Raw genomic sequence first — 8,689 nt, 5'->3', positions numbered from 1 at the left:
CTGTTGAAAAAACATCGTGGCAGGTTTTGTTCTATGAAATCATGACTTTGTCATTCCAGCTATCGTTTTGAATTCCCTTGGTTTTGGAAACTTCAATCTAAAGTATTATGGAAGAAATTCTTGGGAATAACTGCTATTAATAGAACAACACCTTAGCACAACAACAACTTTAGTTCTACTGATTTTACAAATGACAAAGTAAAAGCCAAAATAAAAACCAAAAAGAGTTTCCATTTGAAGTACATATCTCACAACCACAGAGATAAAATCATTTGGAACTGCAATGATAAGAGCTTCCTGTTGTAGGCAATTTTTTTTTTTTCATTTAAGAACATCTTGTGCTAAAGTAACAGAAGTTTTGTCAATGATAATAAGTCTCTATTTTCCAGTCCCACTGCAAAAAGCAGAAACATTCTACTTCCTGATTTCAACCACAGGGGCACAGAGGCAACCCTTCTAAGAGAGGTTTTTCCCACAAACAACCCTCATCCTAAAAACATTTTAATGGCTTATGGTAAGTCAGATTGTTTTGACAATTAGCACATAGCTTTTAAACTGATTGCCTTCTTACTTGGTTTTCTGGCTTGTCACATCACAGGGCTTTTTTTTCTTGTAAGATAACTAGATATATGTCTGGCTGGTGAAAAAGTTGACTGTCAGGATAATGCCAGATTATGTTGAAATTATCATGGTGAGGATCATATCTTGCACAATTCCTGCTCTTTTTTCATTCATGAATCACTTTTTTTCCACAAAAGATTTTTGGATCCCCTTTTGTGTGTACAAGAACTTGCCCAATAACAAGGTGCTTGTTCAAGTCTTTAGTAAACAAGCACTGGCATTAATACCAAATGTGATATAAGGAAGTAAATATGTTTTAATGAGGTTTCACATAGAACATCAGAAACTGGAAGAGCAAGAAAAATTCCCACCATTTGTCCTCTCTAAATGGTTTACCTTGTTCTTCTTTTCTTTCTTTTTCACATTATCCAGACTTCTCCAATGTCAAATTAATGTGGTTTTTAAATTCCTTTTATAATTTTATTTATGTTATATATTAAAATACATAGCTGGAGATTTTACTTCACGTGTTAACTGAGGCACTTGAAACTAGATCTCATAAGTAAACTTTCAGAATTGTTCTGGAGAACGGCAAGAAAACACCATGGTTTTGTGATCATCTAGACAAAATTGTCTGGTCAAAAAAAAGGGGGAAGTTACTGAAACGTCCACATTCCTCTCCTAGGCTGACTTGACACTGGCTCCTACTTGCTGGCAACGCTGGCTATTTCTGGCAGACTTTTTTCCAGCAGTTGTCAGGTTGAGCATGTATTTGGTCTTTTGGCACCTCTTGGATAAAAGTAATGGGATGTCCTAGACATTTATGGACTCAGGAATACCCTAAGGCAATCAGGAATGTTCCCCAGCATTACAAATGAACTTGAAGTAACCACAAAATCTCAGCTGATTTAAGCTATATCATTATTTGCGTACTTGTATGGGATGGAAAGCTTCAGATTCTTTTCTTAAAATAATCTCTGCCTCCTTTTTCTGAGCATTCTTTGATTCACCTCATCTGCTCTAGCTCTTAGACTATGTGGCATAATGTTTACACTTCATCCAGTCACCTAAATAATCTAGGCTCTTTTGAACTCACCTTACACTTCCTCATCTGTTTCACAAGGTTAGTATTTGTGAACAGGAATCTTGCCATCACCAGACAGACCATTTATTTGTGCCACCTGGGATCAATTTAGTGCATTATTCTGAAATGACTGAAGTCTATTATGACTACAAAACAGCCTTTTTGTAGGTCTGTAATCAAATACATTCTCTGATAAGCAAATACTATACTGACATGACTCCATGGAAGGATTTCATCTCTTTATTAAATAGGTCTTTGATGGTGATATAATTTGAAATAAATGCTGGATTTTTTTTTTATTGCTCAGTCTAGCAGGAAAATTTGTCAAAAACTTTACACACATGGATTGGTACAATAGTTGCAAATTTTGCATCTGTACCTTCAGGTAGATATAAATGCTCTCAGAATGAAGTAGTGTGATTCTGACATAAGATATTTTTTCACATCACCAATACACATTTCTGAAAGTCATGCCTTGCAATGCCCAAGTCCTAGAGGATTTCCCTCTTCACTCCTCCCAAGGAGAATCTACTCACTGCTGCTATGGTGGGCTTTATGCAAAGCCTGGAAAGAATCTCAAAATGGGCTTCATGACAGCCATTGCGGGGATCAGGGAGCTTTTTAATATCTACTCTGATAGAGTAAATTCTGCACAGGGTCTGCACAGAGGTCTTTCCAGGGCTTTGGTGCCCTAATCCAGGTTAGGCATCCCTGTGTCCTAGACCTTTTCCTGTAAATGAAGGCCTTGCTTAATTGCTACATGTAAATCACTCTCTGCATTGAATTAATATGTGACAAAAAAGTGGTCATTAGAGTAGTCAATCCAATGAGGCTCTAAGAAAATTGTGTTTAACTGTGCTTTGCATTAATACGCCTAAAGCTGCAGCTACAAACTGGACAGAACCCTGTGCTCCAGTGCTGAGAACTCCTTGCTCAGAAGGCGCACTCCCAGTGCCAAGACACAGGGTCTGAAACCTGGGCTTACATGCACATCAGTCCATGAGAGATCGGGACTCTGGTTTCCTGCTTGCCAGGCGAGCATTTATAGTAACTCAGCAGTTATTATACTGGGTACGGCCAGTCACACTGCTACCGCCTCCTGACAACAGGTGAGCCCAGCCTGGGTCTTTTAAAAGGCACTGGCAAATCTTATGCTCTGGGATGGGTTGAAGGCCAAAATCCTAATGGATGTCATTGACTCCATTACAGTGATGGCTCAGACAGCTAGCTCCGAGAGGTGGGGCATGCTGTAGATGTGTTTCCTGCCTTCTCACTGTAACCAGGTGCCTTCACAACATTGGAATTCTTATATTGCTGACTTAGGTGGCCCCATCATATTCAGACACTCTTTTTAGAGCCAAAGCTACTCGTATTGAGTTATATATTGTCTGATTGGAACAGGTTTGTAAAATACATGCACTGCAGCACCTACAGTTGTGTAGGGACATGCTACCACCATGCCTTGCCATGGGGTGCCTGAAGTCTGAGCCAGCTTTGGCCGGACTCACAACTAGCTACGACTCTGTGGCACTGTGTCCAGGAAATTAAACTTTCTTTAGAAATGAGGGGTGTTAACCTGAGAATAGCAGTTCCTTGGATTTTGGCATCCAACAAACATCTTTGCTGACTTGGTAGTATGCTGTATAAATCAACCTTGAACTTTAATCAGAGTTGTGCAAGGGGTGAAGGCACAAGGCATGTTCAAAAGACAGCTCTAGTTGCTCCACAGTGTCTCTGTGTAAGAGCTTTTATTTACCATAGGTAAGACTCCCTACCATAGTTTTATTATAGGTGGCAGTGCTTGCTTGCTCCAGCTGCAACCACTTCCCAGAGAGTGCTGAAAGGCACACTGTGCCAGCTGCATTCAATAAAAGCACTACCTTCTAAGCAGTCTTGATGGTATTTAGAAGCAAAGTACTTTCTCCTTGCTTGGAAATGCCCATATGGCTTTTAGAGAAGACAGATGGGAAAAAAATAATCTGGGCTTTATGTTGCGTTGATTGTATACAAAGGAGGGAGTGATCTGGGGACCCAGTGTTGTGCTAACGTTGAGCAGAGCTTTCCCTGCATTGGGACTGCAAGGTAAGTAGATGTGGCTGGGCTGGCTTTCCACACTGTTCAAGAAAGAGTGGCGTGCTACTGGTGAACCACACAGTCATGTTGCAGGAGGTAACAGCCAGCTTGAAATTGTCACCACTCCTCATTGCCTGGGGACAAATTAAGGTTGGAACATGGGACAGCAATGGAGAAGAAAGGCTGGAAGCCTGGGTTATTCAGTGCTGTAGTTCCCTTTTTTTGGAAGGTGAAACCAGATTTACATGTAGCTACATTTGTGTTTGACAACTCTAGTTTAACTCACATATAATAGACAGTGTCTTCTAACGAACAGAGCCTACATGTATCAACAAGATTTCTATGAAACACTCCTCCAATATACTCCAAGTATTCAGAAAATAATTTGATTTAAAAATCACTAGTAAATGTAAGGACTGCCATGTTGTGAACTTCTATTTTGAACCTTAGGAGCACATACAGTTTGAGCTCTCAGCCTTGTAATAGCAAGAGCTGAAACACTTAAGCAAACAAACCTAGATTCTCTCATGATCACCTGACTACAGATGTGTAACAAGAAAAATCCCCACTAAATTATGTCTTAAGCTCAGAGCCCTTCATTAATCAGAGCTGACTACCCTGTCACAGTGTCTATATATATAGTAGATCTCCCTGCCAAACTTGCACTCTGAACACTTCTTGCAAAATGCAGGGCACTATAAGCATGGCCCTAGCAGTGCTGTTTCTTCTCTCCAGTTGTTATTAGAGGAGAACATATTTGTTTAAGTTTGAAAATAAATTATCTGATTCTTTTGTTCTCTGTTGATTCCTTTGTATGCTAGGACCAACTAGAGGGCAAAAGAGGCAAGTTCTATGGCAGCTAAAAAGAACAACATAAAAAAAAGCAAAGAAATCTGCATCCAAAAAGCTAAGTATAACCTCCTATTTGACTTATCTGTCTTCAGAACATATAATTCCCTTTTAAATTCTAAAGGCTAGGAAACGAGGAAAGTCTCAAACTCAATTTTCCATAGTTTAATATGGGAACTTCATCACAATAACAACCCCAAGAATTCACCACATCTGACACCTAGTGCTTTTCTCCAAGCCATTGTAGTACTAACAGTCAAAAAAGAATTATTATCTACTCTCTTTAAATGGACAAAGATAAATGGATGTAACATAACAATTATCATACAAGATATAATTTCACTCAGTAATGACACCTGGATGAAAAAACAAGCATTAACATGAATTGAACTGCTTGCTAAGTTACCAACCTAATTGGACATATACACACAGTCTCAGAATATTAATAGTTTTCCTGTGAAGTTTTATACTCAAAGACTTTGGATAAAGTGCTGGCAGAATGCCTTTCAGAAACACCGCAGACTGCACAGCAAAACTAAGTAGCTGTTTTTTAATTCATTTCCACCTTCCATCCAGGAGGGAACTGGAAGTGAACAGCTGTGTATAGCAGAAAACCACTGGGAAGGCACTCTGGGATACAACCTGACCCTGAGCACGACATGATCTTGACCCACCAAAGGCAATTAAAACCAGGGAATTGCCTGTGTGATTACTCTTCGTGATTGTTTCCTGAAATAATTATACAAAAATAGAATTCAGACACACACTACTTGCCAACTTAACATTTTTAAAGCTGAACATGAAAGGCCTCACCTTTCCTGAATTTGGTTCCCTTCCTGCTCAGGGGGAATCATCTTATTTTCCACAGAGCAAGTTCATGAGAGCACAAGCATCCCAGACAGCACGTATCAACTAATTCAAAGACTATGCACAAGTATGCAACAGGCAGTTTGGTTTGCAATCTGCCTCAGACACTTCTGAAAACATGCCTCAATATGTCCATCCATCTAAGGTTATAGGGGCAATACCACAGGAAGCAGCACTAGCCAACCCTCCAGGGGTCATCTTCAATAAAGTGAGTCCAGGACAGAGTCCATCCACTTCGTACTTCCAGAGTGACGTAAGTCGTCACATATGTCTCTCATGACTTGAGAGGATAGCAGTTTTATCTATAAACACAAACCCACCACTTTTTGACACTCTGAACTGTTCTGCAGTTGTCTTTGGGGCTGCTATACATATGCTTATGTAAACCCAACCTGACTAAAGAAAGTCTTTGTCGCTCACTGCAGACTGTCAAGAAACTTGAGAAGTGATTAATTTCTACATCCGGGCTGTCCAACCATGACCACACTTCTACTGTCAGTAACTTCACAAAGTCTCAGAAATTCTTCAGTAGTGAGTAAGATCTGGGACTCACATCACTCCTACCTCCCAGCCCCCATCTGAATCAGCATCAGCTTCTCTAAACCAGCTTGGTTCAGCACCAATTGCTAAATGTCCTGATTGCTGGGAGGAGATTTCTACATTTCCTCACAGGTCGGCTTTTCCTTTCACAAGGAGCAGAGAGATTAAAAAGCTGGTGTTTAAGGAGCTTATTACTCCTAAAACCCCCCCCCAAACATCCTTCCAGTGACAATGGCACAAAAATATCATTGTATCTAAGTGGAAAAGACAGAGAGATCTGGTATTAATGCATAAACCAATCATATTTGTTGGCAATGGGTAGCTGACCTTGTTCTGTACCTCTTCAGTTTCTTTGTGGCTTAGATGCCTCAGAAATGACCTTGCCTTTTTTAGGCACCACAGCAGCTATGGTTGGTCAGGTTTTCTCAGGGTAGAGCCTGTTCAGTGAGCTACGTGCAGCTGGAAAGCAAAGGACTGACATCAGCTTTCCCTAAACCTGGGATTCACTGGAGCCAAAATTTGACAGAGACAAAATTTACTGATTCTCTGTTTACAGTGCAAAGCTTGACTATTGGCTCAGGTTTCTGTCCAGGGCTGGGTAGAAGAAAGTTCTCTCAGTACTTGCTTTTAATCTCTCTACATATTTTTAGAGCATGTTCTGAGGGTCCAAAGTAAAAGAGCTATATGCTCTGCCTTCCCAGAGTCTTTTCCATCTCCTTACTCTATCCTTAATCGATTGTAGGCTTGCCACAGGAGGGAATGCCTTTCTCTCATGACTGAAAAGAACCTCCTCCCTAATGTATCACAGGAAAGAACACTGAAAATAAATCAGTAAATCAATAAGGCTAAAATCTGTTAATATCGTTCAGACTACAGCAAAATAAAATGCTGAACAAAAATCTACTTCTGAAATAGGACTTGGAGGATATATCCTAAGTCTTAGTGCAGGTATCTCTGTGTTTTATGAGATTTTATGAGTTAAAAGAAATAGCTCCTTTCTGGAGTCTCTGAAACTCACAAACTCAGAGACTGGCGCCTGTGAAAATCCCTTTGGGATTTAGAAGTGCTTGGAGGTCGATTTGTGGTTTTTTGTGGGGGTTTTGTGTTGTTTTTTTTTTGTTTTTTTTTTAATAAATAAATTAATTTTTATTTTCTCCAGAACATTTTGAAAGGTTTAGGTTTATTTTTTTTGAGGTCAGGGTGGGGTGCAGAGATAAAGTAATTTTGGCTTGCGGGGGACATCAGCATGCCAAGAAATTTCTCCAGAGACGTTTTCCCTAAAAAGAGGTTTGCCAGTGGTATAAAAGCAACATAGCCTTTACCTAGCAGCTTGGTATCACATCTTTCCTCTTCCTCTCTGCTTGGGGTTAGCATAGCTCAGCAGAGGTTTAACCTAGCCTAGCAGTAAAGTGTTCACAAAAAAGCTAATCTAATCACAGTCTCCCAGAGTCCTGGTCTTGATTCTTGGATCTGGCATGGCTCTACATGGTCAGGGAAGACATTTCAAGAGAAGTTTTCTGAAGCAGCCATGGAAATTAAATATTCAAGTTTAATTTTCTCTCATTGGTATATGGAGACATAGCTAATTTTTGCACCTCTGAATATCTGGTTTTACCTCTGTCTACTTCCCCATTTTGAAGATAGGGACAGTAAGTTATTTCTAATTTCTGTGTCTTTTAAATTCAGTTTTAAGATCTGAGGTAAAATGGTTGCTCTTAATTTTCAACAGTGAAAAGCATTATGCCTACCCTTGCCCTCCTCATGCCACCTAAGACAACTCAGTGCTCCTGCAAAATATTTTTAAACATTTATTGGTGTCTTAGATTTGGTAATTTCTCTGAAGATATAACATATGGCACCAAGGTCTTAAATAACTTCTGAGGATAGGGGCAGATCACAACACAAAATGAGTTTTTCACTTTTTACTGCAAACTTGATTTGAGGTGACTGAACAAGAAAGACAGGCTTATAAATGAAACTTTAATAGGCAACAGGGTAAAACAAATGCATGTCATTTAAAACCATTTATTTATTTAAAGGTATCACTGGGCTAATGACGGGGAGCATTATGCTGCTCAGCAGTTCTGCTCATTGCCTGAAGAGTTATTTGCATGCAGTCCCACTGACATCTGCTTGTGGAGTAAGATGCTCATTGGTGTGAACAAAGTACAGAATCCGATCCTTCCTGATTCATATACATAAAGAGGAGACACAGAGAACCCTTCCTTCCTGCCATGCCAATTTTCAGTGTCTCAGGTTCTGTGCCATTGGGCACAAATCTGTTAGCACATCAGCACTGGTGTGGCTGGCCAGCCCTGAGGGCTGATACTAGTTGGATGGTACTTCTCTCCCTAACAGATCCTCATTCTGGGAATTCAGTTTGTCAATCAGATGTTATAGAGAAAACATCCTAAGCTCTCACAATCTGTCAGATAAACAATTTAATTCTCCGTTAGTACTTGTTTGTACATTTCTAACCTTCCCTGCTGCTGCCTTTCTCCTTCTGGGTTTGGTTTGTTTTTTGGTTTCTTTTGTGTGTTTTTTTTTGTTTTGTTTTGGTTTGGGTTTTTTTTTTTGTGTGTGTGTCTCAGTTTCACATAATCCACCATGGGAGCTTTGAGGCTTCTGCACCAACTAGAAATTGTCTCTCAATTGAATTAAGCACTTCCTAGCAGAGATTTCTTCATGATTTCATTTGTAAAAGCCTTATTATAT

This window comes from Falco punctatus (genome assembly GCF_963210335.1).
Source record: "Falco punctatus genome assembly, chromosome: Z".
In the NCBI taxonomy this organism is placed as follows: domain Eukaryota; kingdom Metazoa; phylum Chordata; class Aves; order Falconiformes; family Falconidae; genus Falco; species Falco punctatus.
This window is presented reverse-complemented; position numbering follows the sequence as displayed.